This window comes from Sminthopsis crassicaudata, chromosome 1 (genome assembly GCF_048593235.1).
Source record: "Sminthopsis crassicaudata isolate SCR6 chromosome 1, ASM4859323v1, whole genome shotgun sequence".
Lineage (NCBI taxonomy): Eukaryota > Metazoa > Chordata > Mammalia > Dasyuromorphia > Dasyuridae > Sminthopsis > Sminthopsis crassicaudata.
In genome coordinates, this window is record NC_133617.1 from 240,967,644 (window position 1) to 240,988,473 (window position 20,830).

The window sequence follows — 20,830 nt, forward strand, 5'->3', positions numbered from 1 at the left end:
CAATGATCCAAGACAATTCCAAAGGATCCATGCTTTAAAAAATGTTACCCATCTCCAGAGAGATGAACTTTAAGTGAAAAATGAAACATAGGGGCAGCTAAGGTGGTGTGGATAGAGTACTATGTACAAACCCATTTTATACAAGATAAAATGGAAATAATTATACAAGGGAAGCTGTGAGTATTTGGGGGGGTGGGTTAGGAAAGTCTTTTTGCAGAAGATGGAATTTTAGTGAGACTGAAAGGCAGCCAAGGAAGTCCAGGAGGTAGAGTTAGAGGGACAGAGTTCCAAGAATGTGGACAGCAAACAAAAATGCTTAAGTTGGAAAATAAAGTATCTAGCTCAGAGAAGAGCAAGATGTTCATTAGATTGCAGAGAATGTGGGTAGAAGGACTAAGAAGCCTGGACGGGTAGGAAAAGATCAACTTAGGGGGAAAGTGGGTTAAAAGTCAAACAGCTGATTTTATGTTTAATCCTATAGGTACTAGGAAGTCACTGGAGTTGATTGAATGGAGGTGGGAATGGGGTGGAGAACTGACATGGTCAAATTTGTGCTTTAGGAAAATCAATCTGACTGGAGTTGAAGCATGGAGACCAACTCAAAGATTCAGTAATCTAGGAAGGAAATGATGGCTGAAATTAGAGTGATGGCAGCAGCATCTGATACATGTCAATCACTGTGTTCAGCACTGGAGACCCAAGTACAGATAATGAAATAATCCCCACTCTCTATATGCTTATAACCTAATAGGAGAGACAAACACATATAAAAATATACCGCATACTTGTAAAGTCAATAAGTACATATACACATATATAAATAAATGAATAAACTAAGAAACAAATACATAGACAAATGAATTTTAAAAGTACTAGAGAGGAGAAGCACTAATATTTGAGAAAATCAGGAAAGGCTACATGTAGAAAGTGGAGAGTGAGCTATGTCTTGAAGGAAAAGAGGAATTGTATAAAATAGAGGTAAGGAGGGAGTACATTCTAGGCATAGGGAACAGTCTGCATAAAGGTATATAGAGGGAAGATATAATCTTGTATAAGGAACAGAGACAATGAGACTGGAAAGCTAGATTTGGGGATTACCACTTCTTTGAAGGTCAAACAGAAGAGTTTATGTTTTATCCTTAAGACAATAGGGAGTCAATGACGTTGATTGAATAGAGAAATGATATGGTTAGATTTGTGATTAAGGAAAATCACTTCAGTATCCATAGTCAGCAATGTGCACAAGAGGCTTGAGGCAGGAAGATGAATCAGGAAGCTATTATTATTGTTATAAAATAGGGGAATGTGGTGATGGTCTGAACTGAGGTGGTAGTTTGTGAGTTGTAGAGGTAAAAAGAGCAAGATTTGGCAACTGGAGTGAGGGAAGGAATAAAAGATAACACTGAAATAACTAATCTAAGGGATTAGAAGATTGGGAATGCCTTGACAGAATCAGGAAAATGGGATGGTTTGGAGGGAAAGATAATGAGTTCAGTTTTGTACATGATAAGTTGAAAATTTCTAGGACATGCAGTTTGACTTGTCCAACAAGCTTTTGATGATGTAGAACTAAAGTTTAGAGAAGACCCTGGGTCTGGACATGAATAAATAAATGAATTAATGAAATTTATTAATCTCTTATTATCTGCAAAGCATTGTGCTAAGTGCCAGGGACACAAATAGAAAAGCAAGCAAATAACAAAAAAAGTGAAAATACTATAAAATACTATGTTGTGATCTACACTCAGTCCCCACAGTTCTCTCTCTTCATCACAAAGCAACAAATCAGATTGAGGACAAAGAATAGGTGTGGGAGATATAAATCACAAAGAGAAAAAAGATGATAGGAAATTATGATCAGATAGAAAAATGTTAAAGTTTGTTTTGTCTTGTTTTTAATGGAGAAAGGGAAATACTTAGGGATATGGCTGAAATGAAATGTAGATCAAGGGATTTAAAAAGACTGGGGAATTAAGATTAAGGAAATGTGATGAGGCATTAATATGGACGTTAAAGTCCCCTAGCATAAGGACAGGAATTGTGGAGGACAGAAAGATAGTCAGGCACTGAAGTCCTTGAAAATGGAGAGAGGAAGACCTGAGAGTTAAATACAACCACCAAGATCTGGACTGGGCAAGCATGTTCAATAGGATGAATTTCAAAGGAGGAGATATTATTGAAGAATGATGGGAAAGAGAGAATCTGGAAATGCCAGTGAGATTTGAGGAATATTTCTGATTTCAGAACCATTAGGTCTGAGCATTTGAATGAAGACATAGATGGCACCAGAGAGGATGATCAGCTATACCATATTGTAAAGAAAACATCAAATATCTTGGAGGAATAGGAGAAAGAGGTCCAGAATGAAAGGAAGTTTGTTCATTATGGAATGGAAATCCCAAAGGGTACCATGGAAAGGGGAAGGCAAAACTGAACTGAAAAATTCATGAGCTAAGATTAAAAAAAGTGATGAAACAATTAGAGATGAGGGCTAGAGACACAGTTAAATCTAAGTAGCTGGAGAGTCATTAATGCTAATAGATAAAAAGTGGTAGAAGAATGTTATCTATAAGGGTATTAGTGTGTGAATAATGAATAATAAAGCTCACAGTTTCCAAAAGGTTTTCTTGAGAACAAGAAGTATAGGGCTTTAGTTACTTCCTTCTGCTCTTCCAGGGTTATTGGGAAAAGATCATGAGGAGCTAGAGCTGAAGGCCTTGGGCAGAACCTTAGAGGAAAAAAAAAAAAAAAAAGAAGAAGCAGAAAGAAAAGGACTATAAACAAGACTAAATTGCTTAGATAATAAAAAGTGGATAATATTGTAACTGAAAATTTTCTAGATAATAGCCCCCCAAAAAGTATGAATAGAAGAGAAAAGCAAAGAAGAAATATACTGGAAAGAACACAATATTTGGAGTCGGGGACCTTATCTGTGAAAAAGAAATAATAATATTTCTCCTGGCTAACAAATAGATTTACTGTGAGGAAATTACTTTTTAAAATTTAAAGAGCTACAGAAATCTGAATTGTAGCTGTTGTTATATCACCATCTGCCTTTTCTTCTCAAACAAGAGAGGTAGCATGCTAGAGTGGAAAAAAGAAGGGATTTAGAGTCAGAAGATTATTAATTGTATAGCCATGAAAAAGTTTCTTAAATTTTCTGTGCCTCACTTTCTTATTTTAAAAGAAGTTGAACTAGATAAACATTTTATATTTTTGTTGTTGTTCTGGTGAAATACTTTCAACAACAACAATTATTAAAAATGCATTGTAAAAACATTCATATTATTCATAAGCAATTATTTGTACTGAAAATACTGTTAAGGAATTTTAGTGCAAACTTCTTGGACTATTATTGCAGATCCTCACCTGCTTCAGGAACCACTAAATGGGAACCACTCAATTGTGTCATGGGTTCTATAACATTTTTGTGTCATGGAACCCTTTGACAATTTGGTGAAGTCAATAGCTCCCCTTCTCAGAATAATGCTTTGTTGAGTTTTGTTTTAGTTCATGACCGAAGGAAATGCTACATTTTAGATAGAGGCTGGTGAAAATAAAAATATATATTTTCCCATCCAACTTCATGATCTCCCTGAAATCTATCCATGGGATTGTTGAAAGTCTGTGAACTTATGGTTTAGAACCCCAGTCCAGATAGTTTCTAAGACTCCTTTTAATTCTAAATCTATCATTCTGAGAGGAATTATAATTACTTACCATATGGTCATTCAATAATCATTTATTCAGTCCTTACAATGTGACAGGCACCTGCCTGGAATACAAAAACCACAATTAAAATAGTCCCAGGCTCCAAGGAACTTAACTTTTTTCTGAGAGAAAACTATCTAGAGAGAATCAGTCATGTTGGAAAATGTTAACTTTTCAAAGTTATGTAAATTAAAATTTTTACTGAGATTTTTTTTAAAGTTTTCTATAGAGTTGCTTCTAGTTGGTTAATTTTGGGGTAAGAGAGGAGAGAAATATTAACCCTACTAAAGTTATCTGTCATCATGAAAGTAGAATACCCAGAGGGTATCATAATTAAATTAAATTGTCATGATTATAGTTAGCTATTGGAATCAGCAGGTGATGAAGTAGATAAGAATGCTGGGCTTGCAATCATGAATAACTGAGTTCAAATCTGTTCTTGGAACACTGAGCAAGTCTTAATATCTTTTTTTTTTTTTTTTTGTCACAGTCACCTCAACTGTAAAATGGGAATAATATCAGCACCTATTTCAGAAGGTTGTTATGAAAATCAAATGGGATCTCTGTAAAAAACACACAGAATGATGTGTGGCATATAGTAGATATTATGTAAAAGTTTATTCCCTTCTCTTTCTTTCCCTGTAGGGTTCTCAGCACATAATACCATAAGCTTTTACCTAAACACTCATTGACCCATTTATTTGAAATGATTTATATTATAAAACAACATTTATTTCAGGACAATCAAGTATTTCTCAGAAAAGGGAAACGTCCTTTTCTTTGTAATGCAGGTATCTATAACTAGCTACAATTTGTACTTTGCTCATCTTTTTTAATGGCAGAGACTTCTGGGAATGAGTGACAGTAATTTGGGATCTATTGAGAGAGAAATCTGGTTGGCAGCATAGAATAATCATGTTGTATTTACACAATCAAGTCACATCTTTTCCTTTCCTCAATCTCTCAGGAAAGAAGCAAAATAAGAGTGGTTAGCCAGGAAATCTATGCATTTTTGCTCCTCAACTTTGCCTGGCACTGAGCATGAAAAAGATGAAAAATGGTGCTATGAGAAAAATATATTTATTGCTTGAAATCTTTGTCATATGAAGAGTTGAACATATCAGGGGAAACACAGATATAAGTGACAGTCACAAAGGTATAATTTAAAAGATTTCTATTTCAAAAATCAGAAACTTTATGTGTCAGTTTAGTTGGAAATTCCATTCTTTTTTAGAAATAAAATGCCAGTGTTCTCTTTTCTTTAGTGAAATAGAGAAATAACAGTCTCTTAAAAGCAGATTCTCTATAATCATACCTATTTAAATGAATCTCCCTGAGTACAGCAGTGAATGCATGCTGTTTTGTAAGGAGGGATAAAAATGCTATTTCTTGTTAATGAATAATTTATGACATTTAATTTCTCTTACATTTACAGAAGTCATTGTGGTTGTAAGATTCATAATAGGAGAGACATTTGGCAATTCGTAATTAAAATGGTCAAAAATGGCTACTTGCTCCCTTAAATTTCTACCCTCATTTTTGGATTACATCCTAAAAACCAAAATAGCTTCTATGAAAAAAGGCATGGGGGATGTTTTTTTGTTTTGCTTTCCCCTTTGGGAATGAGTAGCCTTTACTTTCTGAATTGAACATGGAGAAAGTTCATGTAAGGAGGGAAAATTTGACTTGTAGTTGTCCCATCTATTTTGCTTTGAAAATATGATTGTAATGTTATAATCACTCAGGGAAGATGCAACAGGGGGAAAGGAGATTAGGATTATTCCTGATGCCCACATGATTATGCAATATAGATGATTGACTATCCTATCGATACACAAGGCTGGTCCTAATTGTGAACATGGAATGTAGTTGAAGAATGAAGACATCTGACTTAAATAAAATGCTGCACTAATATAAGCCCCTCTTCTTGCCCACAAAATTATTGCTTAGCTTCAGATCCATATAATTAGCTCTCTTTAGGGATGTTGGGTCTACCCTCTCTACTACTTCCTCATCCAAACCACATTCACTGTAGGATAGAAGCCAAATACAGCATTGCAGTTCCAACTCTGCTATCATCCTACTTTGGAGCCTCAAATATCCATTTAAGCTGTCTGTATGTCTGGGAGGTGGAAGAAGAGTTTTTGTTACACACATACAAAAATACAGAAACAAGCATTAGTGATTTCAGATGCTTTATAAATAAAAAGCACTGTGAGAATGGGGGGTAATCTATTTTAAATAGTTTTCTCTATAATTTTTTGGGGGCATATTACCCTTTCATGAGTGATAGTTGATCAAAAACAGCACAGTAAGTAATAGCCTTTATAATAATAATGAAAGGCTACAAGATTTTTTCACATCATTCAAATATGTGAACATGCATATTCTACTAACAAAGCCTTTCAAAACCTAAGCATAAGAGAATTGGCACAAAGGAGATCATTAAATATGTCTGATCTAAAAAGGAGATAGAACAATCACGGAGACAGAATAAATAAAGAGACGGGCAGCTTAGGTACCATTTTATTACGTTAAGGATGCTAGAAGAACCAAGGCAGGTTTTAGTACATTTCATAAATCACAGAATCATAGGTTAAGATCAAGAAGCAAATCCACAATACATGTAATTCAATTCTCTCATTCTATAGATGTAGAAACTGAGTTTAAGTGACTTAACCAAGATTACACAGGTAGTAAGTGGCAGATTTGAAGCCAAATCCATTATTCTTCTCATTGTACCATGCTTCCTATCAAAGATCAACTGTGCTAAAAGAGAAACTTGAACCTTAAACCATCAGATTTAAAAAGCTTAATGTTTCACTGGGTTATCTGAGCTTCTGACTCTTCCAGAAAGCATCCAAAGATATGGAAGAGAATTATATCAGATAAGAAAACAGCTGGGTAGCACAGTGTAGAGAACTCTTGGCTTGGAGTCAAGATAACCTTCATTCATATTTTGCCTCAGACACTTGCTAAATGCATGGCCCTGGGAAAATCATTTAATCCCTCTTAGTCTCAATTTCCTCATCTATAACAGGGGGCAGATAGGTGGCATAGTGGATAGAATATTAAGCTTGGAATTAGGAAGACTCATGAGTTCAAATATGGCATCAGTCACTTACTAACTGTTGTGATCATGGATAAACCACTTAATTCTGTTTGTCCCAGTTTCCTCAGTAAAATTAGCAGTAGAAGGAAATGGCAAACAATCCAGTATCTTTCCCCAGAAATCCTCAAATAAGGTCAAGAAGGGTCAGACATGAATGACAACAACCAAAAAATGAATATGTTAATAGTGCCAAGGTTGTTGTGAAGATCAAGTGAGATAATATATGTAAAATGCTTTGTAAACCTCAAAATATTATGTAAATACTAGCTGTTAAGTCAGTTTACCAATATGGGCTTCAGTTTCCTCATCCATAAAATAATGGTATTGGACTGAGTTATCTTTAAGGTACTTCCATGTCTGAATCTATGATCCTATGATCCAAGTATGTAACTGATGGATATGTTGGCTTTTGGTCATCAAAATGACCTTATTACCCTGGAAAATCCAGCAACACATTGCTAGGTTTAGGAGCTTTCCTGTTTATTGTCCTTGGCTTTTTATTTTGTTTTGTTTTGCCCAAAAGGGTTTCTTGATTAAATACCTGAGTATAAACATCCTGAAAATGGAACCAACAACTTAGAGGCTTCAATTCTATTCTTATTTTAGAATCCTTAAAACAATTATTTCTCTTTCTCTGTTGTGGATGAAGAGGTTAGGTTATTTTTAATGAATCTAAATATAGTACTTCAAAAGTATATCATCTCAAAAAACCCAAATTTTGCTCAAGGGACAACTGATTTATAGCTATAAATTTTTGAGGGATTTTATGCTGATTCCCATTGGAAAGCACTACTTTCTCAACAATTTTGTGTTAGCATGTGGGAAAAGATAATTCATTCATCTGTTCAACATATATTTAAGTAACTAATGAGTGCAGAGATCACTGAATTATGTGCTGGTTGTGAACTAAATTTTAGTTAAGGCATAATTCACATTTCTAACCTCACAAAGCATTATGGTTATATACTTTTCCACAATCAAAAAGTTTGCATTTAATCAAACATATTAAAAAAAAATAACTCTTTATAATTGATTGCATTCAACTATTATATTTCCCCAAACCACTTGATGTATACAGACAGAGAATAAGTTAGGATTAGTTCTAAAAGAAACGGTACCTATATTCATGCATTTATTCATTTAATTAACCTCCAATGCCTAAAAGGTGCTTCTCACTATATAAAATACTATAAGGAAGAATAATTGTACATGTAATTTATAGAAGACAAAAATAAATTGCTAAAATGTTTACATATTTACAAGGTTGCATATTGACATAAACATCTGCTTGTGAAACGAGGTTGAAAAAAAAAGCTTACTAACACTAATCCCAGTACTATTCTTTGAAATGGACCCAGAATGTAATTTGGATTAAAAGGACAGTGGTATAATTTGATCCCTGAATTGAACTTGAAGAAACATTGTTCAAAGCTCTGATCATTTTGTGAGAGAAAACATTTATAATGAGCATAGAGAATTTGGGACTTTGCCCCAGGTATCTGTTTATGATTAGAAGTAATTTTTCCTCCCATGGACACGGTTCTCTCTATTCAGACCCCCTTTAATCTGGTTTGGTCTGACCTTCGCAGGTTTTCATATTACCATGTCCTCCCCTCCAATCCCGCAAGGTCTGTCTTATATTTCTTTACTGGTTCTGACTACACACTGGGACAGATTATCTAAGCTTCTCTCTTTAGCCACAGGATGTCCAGATCAGCAGCAAGAGTGTTGGCTTTGGAAACTGCCTCCCCTGAGACCTCTTCTGCTCTGCCCTCCCTTCTGCTTCGTCCTCTGGGATGATTCTCTATCATTCATTTCTTTTTCATTCTAAGTGTTTCCCTTTTATCTTCTATTGTTGTTGCTGCTACTGTTGATGTTCAGTCTTTTCAGTTATCTCACATTTTGTGACCGTATAGGTAATTTTCTTAGCAAAGATATTGGAGAGATTTACCAATACCTTATTCAGCTCACTTTATAGATGAGGGTTAAGTGACTTGCTCAGAATCACACAGCTGAGTGTTTGAGGCTGGATTTGAACTCAGAAAGCTGAGTCTTCAATGCTACATTCTACCTTCTGTGCCACTTAGCTCCCCCCATCTTCTGATGCTCACTAAAACAACTTTCCCAAGAAATTCTCTTTTGTAACTTTTGCTAAAGCACACTGATCCTTCTGTCATATGCCTTAAAGCTGCCACATTTCTTGCTACTAGATGCCATTTTCAGACCTTTCTTCTACTACCATTATTCAATAAGCATTTGATTCTTAAAATAAGATGTTTCTATATCTTTTTTCTCTCGGATAAGTACTTCTGGCTCATTGTCTCTCTTCCCTAATGGACTCAAAATCTGTCTCATAGTCTTCTGCTCTACTCCAGATCTTGTCACTTTTAATATTATACATTCTACTTCCTCCACTTCCCTTACTCTCATAATTTTTGTTTTCAGTCACCCTCCAAATTCTTCCAGTTCAAAAGTACCTCTATAAGCTCTGCCTTTCCAAATCCAGGCTCCTTTCCTACATTTTTATGCTAACACAAAATGTGTTTTTTCTAAATTGTTATGGTAGTTGAGTGCTCATCCATAACAGGTACCTAATAAATGATGGAAAATTAATCAATACATATTTATTAACCACCTACACTATGTCTCAGGCATTGTGTTAAGTGCTGGGGATACAAAAAGGCAAAAGATAGTGCCTTCAAAAAGCTTACAATCTAATGAGGGAGACAACATGAAAGAAGTGTATAGAAAGCAAGCTATATAGTTATAATAAATAGGAAACAACAAGAAGAAAGCATTAGGATTAAGGGGAGCTGGGAAAGGCACCTTGTAGAAGCTGGAATTTTAGTTGAAACTTAAAGGAATCCAGAAAAAGTCAGTAGTTAAAGCAGAGGAGGGAGAGCATTCTACACATGAGATATAGCTAGAAGAAATGCCTGGATCCAAGAGATGGATTGTCTTATTTGTGAAATAACCAGGTAATTATTGTCATTGGACTGAAGAATATATTTGGGGAGTAATGTGTAAGAAAACTAGAAAGGTAGAGGGGAAGTAGGTTATGAAGGACTTTGAATGTCAAGCAAAACATTTTGTATTTGATCCTGAAGGCAATCACAGGAATTTGTTGGGGGAAGGGGAAGTGGTTAAGGAGGCAGAGGAATGACATGATAGGATTTTTGCTTTAGAAAAATTATTTCATTGAAACCATCTCTAGTCATATGGAAAGGTGTTCTAAATTACTAAATCAGAGAAATGCAGAGATACTACTACATACTTCTTAGATTGGCTAATATGACAGGAAAAGATAATGATGAATGTTGGATGGGATGTGGGAAAACTGGGACATTGATACATTGTTGGATCCAAACATTCTGGAGAGCAATCTGGAACTATGCTCAAAAAGTTATCAAACTGTGCATATCCTTTGATCTAGCAGTGCTACTACTGGGCTTATATACCAAAGAAAGCTTAAAGGAGGGAAAGAGACCTGTATGTGCCAAAATGTTTGTAGCAGCTCTTTCTATAATGGCAAGAAACTGGAAACTAAGTGGATGCCCATCAGCTGGAGAATGGCTGAATAAATTGTGGTATATGAATGTTATAGAATATTATTGTTCTGTAAGAAACTATCAGCAGGATATTTTCAGAGAAGTCTGGAGAGACTTACAGGAACTGGTGCTAAGTGTAACGAGCAGAACCAGGGGATCGTTGTACACAGGAATAGCAATATTATACGAAGATCAATTCTGATAGACATGGCTCTCTCCAACAATGAGATGATTTAGACTAGTTCCAATGATCTTGTCATGAAGTGAGCTATCTCTACCCAGAGAGAGGACTATGAAAACTGAGTGTTGTTCACAACAGCATTCTCACTCTTTTGGTTGTTGTTTGCTTGCATTTTATTTTTTCGTTATTTTCTTTTCCAGTTTGATTAGATTTTTCTTGTATAGCAGATAATTATATAAATATGTATGCATATATTGGATTTAACATATTTCAGACTACTTGCCATCTAGGGGAAGGGGGTAGGAGAAGGGGGGAAACTAGAACACTACAGTTTTGCAAGGGCTAATGTTGGAGAATTATCTATGCATATATTTTGAAAAATAAAAAGCTTTACTAAAAAAAAGAAAAACATTTCAAGAGTTAAATGGAGAATGAATTGGAGTGCAGAATGATTTGAAGCAGGCAGACTCACAAGCAAACTGTAGCAATAGTCCTGGTGTAAAGTTATGAAGGCCTGTACTAGAGTGGAGGTGATGTCAGAGGAAAGAAGGGAGACATACTCTAGAGATGTTACAAGGGTCTGATCAACAGTTCTAAGCAGCATCTCAGATATGGAGAGGGTAAGAGAGAAAAATCTATGATGTAAGCTTGAGTGACTGGGAGAATGGTGTTGTCCAAGATTGTTTATATGGTTGCAGCAAAGTTGGAAGTGGGGAGGGTTTAGGGGAAAAGATAATAATTTCTGTTTGGGATATTTTGAGTTTAAGATATCTATGAGATATCTAGTATGGGAGTAAGATGCAATTGCAGATGTGAGATTGGAGGTAAATAGAAAGATTAGAGCGGAAAAGGTAGATTTCAAAATCATAAGCATTGAGATGGTAATTAAATCTAAGGGACTTGATGAGATTAACAAAATAGATAGGAAGGAGGAGAACCAAGAGAGAGATTACTAAAAACTTAGAGAGCAATCAGTGGTGTCAAAGGCAGTAGAGGGGTCACAGAAAATGAGGAATGAGATAAAGTCATTGGATTTGGCAACTAAGAAATTATTAGTAATTTTGAAGAGAGCAGTTTTGGTAGAATGATAAAGAAAATGAAGGCAGCTAGGTGCACAGTGGATAGAGCACCAGTCCTGAAGTCAGGAAGACCTAAGTTCAAATCTGGCTCAGTCTCTTAATACTTCCTAAATGTATGACCCTGGGCAAGTCACTTATCCCAATTGCCTCAACAAAAAAAAAAAAAAAAAAAAAAAAAAAAAAGAAAAGAAAGAAAGAAAAAGAAAAAGAAAATAGTCAGTTGTAATGAGTTAAGAAGAGAATAGGAAGAGAGAAAGTGAAGGTATCTATTGTAGATGGACCCTTTTTGAGGAGTTTTGCTACAAACGACAGAAGAAATGTAGAATGATAGTAAGAAAGAAAGAATTAAATGAGAATACATGGGCATGTTTGTAATTAGTAGGGAATGAACCACTGGAAAGGGAGAAATTAAAAGAAAGTGAAAGAGTAGAAATGACAGAAGGGGTAATCTGTTGGGGGAGATGGGATGGATTAGGAACAAATAAATGAAATGAAAAAAGTAGAGGGGTAACTTTGGCGAAGAATAAGACCATTTCATTATGTGAAAAAACAGTAAAGGAAGAGAAATTGGGAAAAGATATCTGGCTGATAGGAGATGAGGGAGTGGGAAGAGGAGAGAATGATTTCATTTTTTTCAATAAAATATGAGGTAAGGGTCTCACCTTAGGGGAGGGGAGCAGAACCATGAAAGATTTGAGGAGGGATAAAAATATTTGGAAGAACTTCTATGGAGAAGAAGATAGTGAGTTTATCAGGGAAGTAAAGTAGTATCATCTGGCAGCAGTAAGAGCCCAATTGGGGTTATGTAACATAAATTTCTAGAATTTATGTCAGTGAGAATGATTGTGTGATTTTTCTCCACCTCCATTTAGCAGCATATGAGTAGGAGCAAAAATGACAAATGGTGGGAGTGATACAAAGCTGAGGCTTGGTTGGGTAGCATCCATGATATGATGAAGGGGCTATGGATTCAAGAGAGGAGAACAGAGTTGAATTTTCACTAAGGTGTCAAGATGAGGAAAAGAGGAAGGAGTGGGTAGTGTAAGAAGAGACAGTTATGGAAGAGAATTGAGGGATTAAGGAACAGGAGATCATAGAGTTATCAAATAATAGGGTTTTGTAAGGGAAATCAGAAGAAAAATTGAAAAAATGAATTATAGTCAGTTTAGAGGGTGTAAGATTTCTTCAAAAGGTTATACATTTGTTTTTGATGGCAAGATCAAAGATATGACCATCTGTAGGTGTTATTGAAGTTAGGTAAGGAGTAGGTCATGAGAAATGAGTAGGTTGAGAAACTGAGTAGTAGAACTACTTGGGAAAGAATCTATAAGAGTGAGAATTGAAAAAGAGAGAAAAACTGTGAATTAATTAAATATCAGAATCATTTAGAAAAGAAGGGGAGTGTCTTGGGGATCCATAGACAGCAACTACTAGGATTTTGGTTGGGTGGTAGAAATAAGTTTCATGAACCTCAAAGGAAAAGAAGTTAGAGTGGAAAGGTTGGGTAGAATTAGGTTGAAATTTGGGAGTGAAAGGGTTGTGGAAAATGTGAATGAAGAATTATCTGGTGGGGAATTTAGAATGGGGTTTGGATGGTAACCTACAGGAGTTTAAAATCATTGGTCTATGTCAGAGATGGCCAGATGTGAGAATGTTCATCACTGAGTGGAGGGTACTTACTCCTCTACCCTTAAAGGATAGGTACAGAAGAAAAAGGGAAGATAGCTCTTCTTTGCACTAAAGATGTTTCATATCCCAGTTGAGAAATTGGGTGGTAGTAAGAAGTAGAAATTGCCCTATGCTAGCACAGATGGAAGTGGTTATTTGGGAGCAGATGGAAAATGCCTCACCTGGCCTTCAGGCTTTTCTCAGAGGAAATATTGTGCCCAGGATGAAATGGAAAGCTCAAGATACTAGCAAATTGTGAATAAAAGGTTAGCTATGGATGAATTCGTTCTCATGCCTTCAATGGCTTTATATAGAATAATCAAGGTAATAGACCAGAAGTTAGAATTAAAGTGACAAATATGGATGCAAACCATTCTAGGACAAAAGGAGTAAATTATACTCTTATTTTTAACCTAAGCAAATATTAAATGCCTTTTGGAAATTATAAAAAATATTTATACACATATATTAGAAATTATATATATTTTAATTTTCAAACATTAATCAGTGTTTGAATGGTATAGATATGAACATATATATATATATATATGTATTTATATACATATATATGTATTTATATATAGATATATATTCAAATACAAAAATTAAAAAGATATGTATCTGAATAATTTAAAATTTCAAGAGCTTTTTATATAGGTCACTTTTTAATCTACTTAAGTGTTAAAATGTGAAATAATCAAAGAAAGTGAGATAGAGAGGGACCTAGACCACAGCCAAGATGGGGACTAAGATAGAGACAGATACAGAAAGAGAAAGAGATAAAAGAGAAAGAGCAAAAAAGCAAGATAAAAATGACAGAGGAAATGAAAGAAGGGGAGACAAAGGAAAAAAAGGAAGAGATTGTCAAGCACACTTTAGAATGTATTCTTTAAAACAACAGTTCTGAAAGAATTCCTAAGGGTCTCCAATATCCCTTCAGGGAATTTATGAGATCAAAATTAATTTTATAGGAAGTCTAAGAGGTTTTTTTTTTTCCATTAAAGTACTTTCCCCTTTTCCAACTACATATCTGAGAATCCAGATTTCCTTCATTTACTTACACAAATATATTTGTTTGTTCTTTATAAAATTATCTTATGCTAACATTTATGAGTAGGTGATTGCCAATTTAAATTAATTAAATAAATATTTTAACTTCTCATCAATGTTATATTCTAGTTTGGTAAATATTGATAGATATAACCTACCTTACATTTGGGGTACTGAATAATGTTCAGGTCTTGAGACCAAAAAGTTTGAGAAATTTATAAAAACCAAAAACAACAACATGTAACCTTTGGAAGGGATATATAAAAAAGGGATTCTAAAATGTTGTCATTTTTCTATTTTCTCATCTTTCCTTCATCTTACCTCCTTGCCCTACCAAATTCAGTAATTCTATAATGATAAAGTAGTTGGCTAAAATGGCTAAGTTCATATCTCCTATTTCATACAATCACAGAAGCCTCATAAATCATTGAGTAGGTGTTAATATATTCAGTGCCTTCAAATTGAAGCTAGTATACTACGGTTTTCAGTCTCCTTGCTATTTTTTTGATGCATTGTACTCTTCTGAAAACATAGCACCCTGAACTCAACGCAATGTTAATGATACTGGGAACTGGGGCTAAAAAAATAAAATCCCACCTATGTTTTATGATAACTCTTGAATCTGCTGTATCTATCAAATAGTGATATTTGGATTCTTACAACTTTCTGGTATTGTTATTGATAAAACCACAAAATAGATCTATAGTTTTGCATAGATAAAAATGTTTAATGGGGTCCATAATTATATAAGCCATAGTGAAAATTTTAGTTTATTAACAAATTTCAGTCTTGTATAATTTGAACTCATGGAAAGGGAATAGCTAGCTTAACAACATAACAGTCTATAAATAATAACAAATTTAATAAGTTTAGAATTATTAGCAATACTTACAAATAGATATATTACACAATTATTTCCATAAAGAAGATGGTACTGGATTGCTTCTCCTAGGTCCATTTGAACATATTTGGAACAGACTCACACTGAGTGCAGAACAAAAGCAGGGAAAGAGGGCAAAGAATGACTACAAAGCAGACTTTTGCTATTTAGTTCTCAAAGAAGAGAGAACACAAACCAGGCCCGGGGCAGAAAGCAAGATGGAAATAGGTAAAAGCCTAGAATTCTTCTGAACTACCAGAAGAAAATGGGGAGAAAGTAGGAAAAGAGAGACAAAGACAGAGAAACAGAGACAGAAAGTTAAAGAGACAAAGGAAAATAGAGCTAGGAAGTAAAAACAAGGGGAAAATTATAACAGGAAGCCTTATCTACTACACTTCCACCAATCTTTGTCATGTATCCCTTCTCAGGGGAAAACAACAACAACAACAACAAAAAAAACCACCTTCCATTAAATGAATAGAGATATACAAACTTCCTCCAGATATACTGTGTTGATTCAAGAGGGACATGTCCTACGTCTATGATAGGAAACTATCTACTTGTGGTAAGATTAATGTTTAGCAGTGCTTCTTTTCCTTCTAACCATAACATGGAGTAGGTCCAGATCCCATCACTTTCTCTCCTCCATCAGTGATTAGCATTCCCTAAAAGGAAACAAAGATGTCCTTGTGATATGATTGATTCTTCATACTCCAGGGCAGTTTCCCAATTACCTAAAGACATAAAACATATTTGCCACAGTCAAAGTCCTCTGACTTGGTGGATTTCTGAACAGTCACATGTCCTTTCCCATGCATGGCATTGATGAGAGAACAAATTTATGTCAGAGGCAAGACAGCAGAGTCTAGAGAAACCATTTTATTTTTGCTGTATATCCTTGCTGTTAAGGAAAAGAAAAACTCTTATTTCTTTAACTGTTCAGTGACTACTAAGTGCCTCATTTCATCTCAACCTGGGACCTGAACTAAGAAAGTATTGGTGTTATAGCCCTTTCAAATAGTTCCCAATACAGAATCCATTTGAGACCATCTCTACTGACTGGATTTAGGTAAAAGAATAGGCGTCCTACCCTTTTCATTTAGATTCAAATAGCAAAAACGGGATAACTGTTACATGAGACATTCCAAGAGTCAGTGACTCTGGGGATACTATATAATAATAATGATACCCTTGATGTAGCCTGATGAGGGTGTAGTGCTTTAACTTCAGCTGCTTTTTCTCATAGTGAACACTATGCTTTTTTTTTAATGTAACAATTAACTTGTTTGGTTGCCATGTTTCATTGTTGTTTTCATTTTTTAAAATATATGTATTTGTTATTTCTATTACTAATTTTTTGAACCATTCGTTATTTAGAATATTATCATCCATTTGTTCCCTTTTCTTATATTCCCCTTAATGCTTACAAATTTATGTTGTTATAGTCTTTAAAAGCATTAATATTTCTGCTTTTGTATTTATTTATGACTTTTTATGCCAAAGATGTTGTCAAATTTTGCAAAGGTACTAATATATGCTGAAAAATATGTGTACTCTTAGACTTAACCATACAATTATTGTCAAATGTCAAAGCTACTGTTTTCTCTTCACATTAGAATATAATGTTATATTAAGATCCTTAATACCTTTCTTATTTATTTTTCTATTAAGTTAGTTTTAAGTTTAAAAGAGGAATGTTGAAGGCAATAATTATTGTCTTGACATTTGGGATTTCTTATAATCTAGATAGATTTTCCATTAAGTACTTAAACACAATGACATTCAGCCTTACATATTTTAATATTGACATTTTCATTATTTTTGTGCCTTTTTGCATAACATAGTTTCCATCTCTCTTGACAATATTTATTTTTATTGTTGCTTTACCTGTGATCATGCTTTTTTCTATATGGGATCTTCCTACTGCATACAATCTTTTCCTCCAATTTATCCTTTTAACTGTGAATTTTTATATTTTAAACATTCTGTTCTTTTTTTAGCAAATTATTGGGTTTTGATTTCTACTCTCTTCTTCCAACATCATTCTTTGTTTGGATGACTATATCCCATTCACATTGATAAATTTGTTTTTCTTTAACAAATGTAATACTTTTCCTTATTTCTTTCTTTTCTCTCTATGTCTTTCAAAACCAGAACTAAGTTTAAGCCATAGATCTTAATAAGATCCAAAAGCATATTCAATCTGAATATAAAAGATCACGTTTTAAATGATTAAAAAAATAACAGGAGTTGCCTTTTACAACTACAGAAGTAAAAGAAGGGGAAGAAGTAGTTATTAACCAACCAAGAAATATAGAGATGATCATTAACACAAAATAGACAATTTAATAAATACAAATTTAATTGTTGCAATTAAAATCAGACAAAAAGAGAAATTGTCAATTTGCTAAAAACAAACAAACAAACAAACAAACCTTTGAAGAATGAAAGAAAAGGTACCTATTAAGTGTACAACTATGCTAAACACTAGGGATACAAACAGAATTATAAGATTTCCTGCTTTCAAAAAGCTCATGCATCCAGAGCCATCTCCAATTGTCCTAATTTATATCTTGACATTGTACCCAGATTGCTCCTGAGGAGAAAATGAGTCTGGTGACTTTACCCAGCCCTCTCTCACTTAAATTTAATTCACTTGCATGTCATGGCATCACCTCCCTGATGTCAGGGTCCTCTTTAAAGAACACCAATATTCTAAGAGAAAATCAATAGACAAAGAAGGTTTTAGTAATAAGTTGAAAATAAAAGTACCATGTTTCTTAGAATGAAGCAGCAAAGCAGGTAATTATACATCTTCTTTAATTTCATTTCTACTGATGTTGAACAATTTGGAAGAACCAAGACCTTCTGTGCTAAGAGCAATCTTTTTTTGCATTTTCTTCAGCTATGTGTGTAGTTGTTGAGAGGCATCTGATTGGGGGTGGGATCAAGAAGGAGTTGCTTCTTAAGATATGATGGCTACAGGAACTAAACCAGAAAGATGACTTAAGGAGCATTGGAGGAGGCAAAATAAGGGAAAAGGATGCTTCCATTCCCAGGACTCTTGGGATTACCTGATAGCTAGTGGAGGTTAGTTAGCAGTTGGTGTTGATGATATCCAGGAAGGTAGATTTCCTTATCTACAATAATTTTTCCCTACAATTATGTGATTGTGGGTACCAGATGAGAAGCAGCACTGATGCTCTAGCAGCATTGCAGCTCACAAAGTTCAAAGTTCTGAGCAATCTCCATTAAGATCTGGAGGGAAGTGTTTTTTCATTGTTTGTGATAATTTAATTTGTCTGACACATGCTGCCTCCATGTCTCCCTCAGGGTACTTTACATCAAAAATCGCTGGTATCTCTGCTACATAGGGAGTTGATCCAAATATAATGAAGAACAACCACCAATAACTACATGAGGGATGTAAATAGTTTCCAAGAAATGAATCACAAATTAGGAACAACTATGGGCAAGCATGCTTCAAATGACTAATAATAAGATAAATACAAGTCTAGTTTTCTACTCAGTAAATTGTCAATAACAACAGGAAATGAAATGGCAATATTCGGTCTAGAACTATAAGAAACAAAAATAAGCAAATTAATACATCAATCAAATAGTAAATTGGCCCAAAATGTTTTGAAAATAATTTGGAATCATATCAGAAAAGTGACTGAACTATTCATTTCCTTCTTGTCCAATAATCTCACATTGAGCATTCAAAGGGGTGAAAGACAGAATTAAGTCTCTAAACAAAAAATTTAAAACATAGTGGATATCTATAAATTAAAGAAAAAGCTAAACAAAATAAGGAATTTGAAAGTAAAGGAATATTATTTTTCAGTAAGAAATGATGAATGTGAGATTCAGAGAAATATATGAAAATCAGAAAAACAATATACACAATGACTATAATAATAAAAAATGAAAACTATACTAAGAATGGAATCCTGACTAATTATAATAACCAGTTTTAGTATTATAACACTATAAAAGATGCATCTCTTTTGATATCAGAAATGAGGACTACAGAGGCTTCTTCCATATTGTTAGACTCTCTCATGGTGTTGATTGTTTTTACTTAATTGCTTTCCTTTGTTACAAGTGAGAGTTCAGTTTGGAGAGACAGTGAGCAGGATGTTGACATCCAAGAATGACTGTGCTGTGCAAACAGAAAGTATCACTAAAACCTACCCCAGAAATAGCATTTTGTTTCAATTGGGGAAATCTGATTTTAATCTTTTCCCTTCTTCCACTCTTCCAATCCAGACCTAAATCCTCCTTCCTATGCCTCTTTCTAACATTTTTGAAATTATTTGTCCATAAATATAGCTTGTTTGGTTTGATAGAGTTGGTGATATTTCCTCCTTGAACATACCCTCAAGATTCATATATTTTGCCTCATCTTCCTTATTCCAGCTTTGTCATCTCCTTATTTTATTTTATTTTTACAACTATAATAATATATATTTTTTTTATTTTAAAAAATCTATCCTTTCTGGTCCAGGCAAGGATGAGATTCATGAGATTTTCTTTATAACTACTGCTTCCCCCTATGCATAGTAAATATATATGTTTAAATATCTTTTACCTATGGCATCCTAATTAAAAGAAATACAAGTTCTTATTTTCACCTCTTTCACCTTCTCACTATTTCCCTTCTGAACAGCTTAGCCTAAAAGTTTTTTTTTCCTTTGTTCCCTCAAACAACTTTAGATAAGGTCAACTTATCATCTAACTCTTCCAATCTTTTAAAGCTTTCTCTCTTTCTTTTTAAAATCTTTCTTAAGTTTCTTTTGTTGACTGAATTTATACTTAAAAGATTTTCCAATTCTTTCTACTTTTTCCAAAAAAGCATTTCTTGAGAATATCAGTTTTGTGTGAGGTCTCACACAGACCTCTTCCGTCTGTGTTTATACATGTATACATTATACATTCCTTTAATAAGCATCTAATATCCAACATATACAATTAACACATATATAATAGTATGTATATATAGTAGGATGCACACACATATTTGTACATGTATATTATCAATACAATGTACATGTCTATACATGCATTTACAAACATATATGTCCATAGTATCCATAATATATTGTATTTGTGTACATTATGTCATATATATGTAAATACAAATACATATATCTAGATTATGTATATATACATATGAATATGTGTGTGTAGAGGTATGCTAATTATTTGTTTATCTTGGAAATCAAACCCTTATTAGAGAAATGTGAAACAAAGACTCTTTTTCCATTTGACCATTTCTCCTTTTATCCTTAAATATACTTATTTTGCTTGTTCAATTCCCCCCCCCCCATTTTTATGTAATTAAGGTTGTCCATGTATCTCTTCCAATGCTTTTCTGTTCCTTGTTGGGTTAATAATACATCTAGCCACAGCTATGAAAGGCATATGATATGCTGCTCTTTTAATTTTTGTTCTATAGGTATGTTTCTTATAAGCAATAAATGTCCAACTATGAGTTCTCTTTCCCTGATGCAGAATGAGTAGATTCTATAAGCATCAATTCCTTACACATTATATTCATTGTAATACCCATCTCCTTTTATAAAATATCACTCTTCT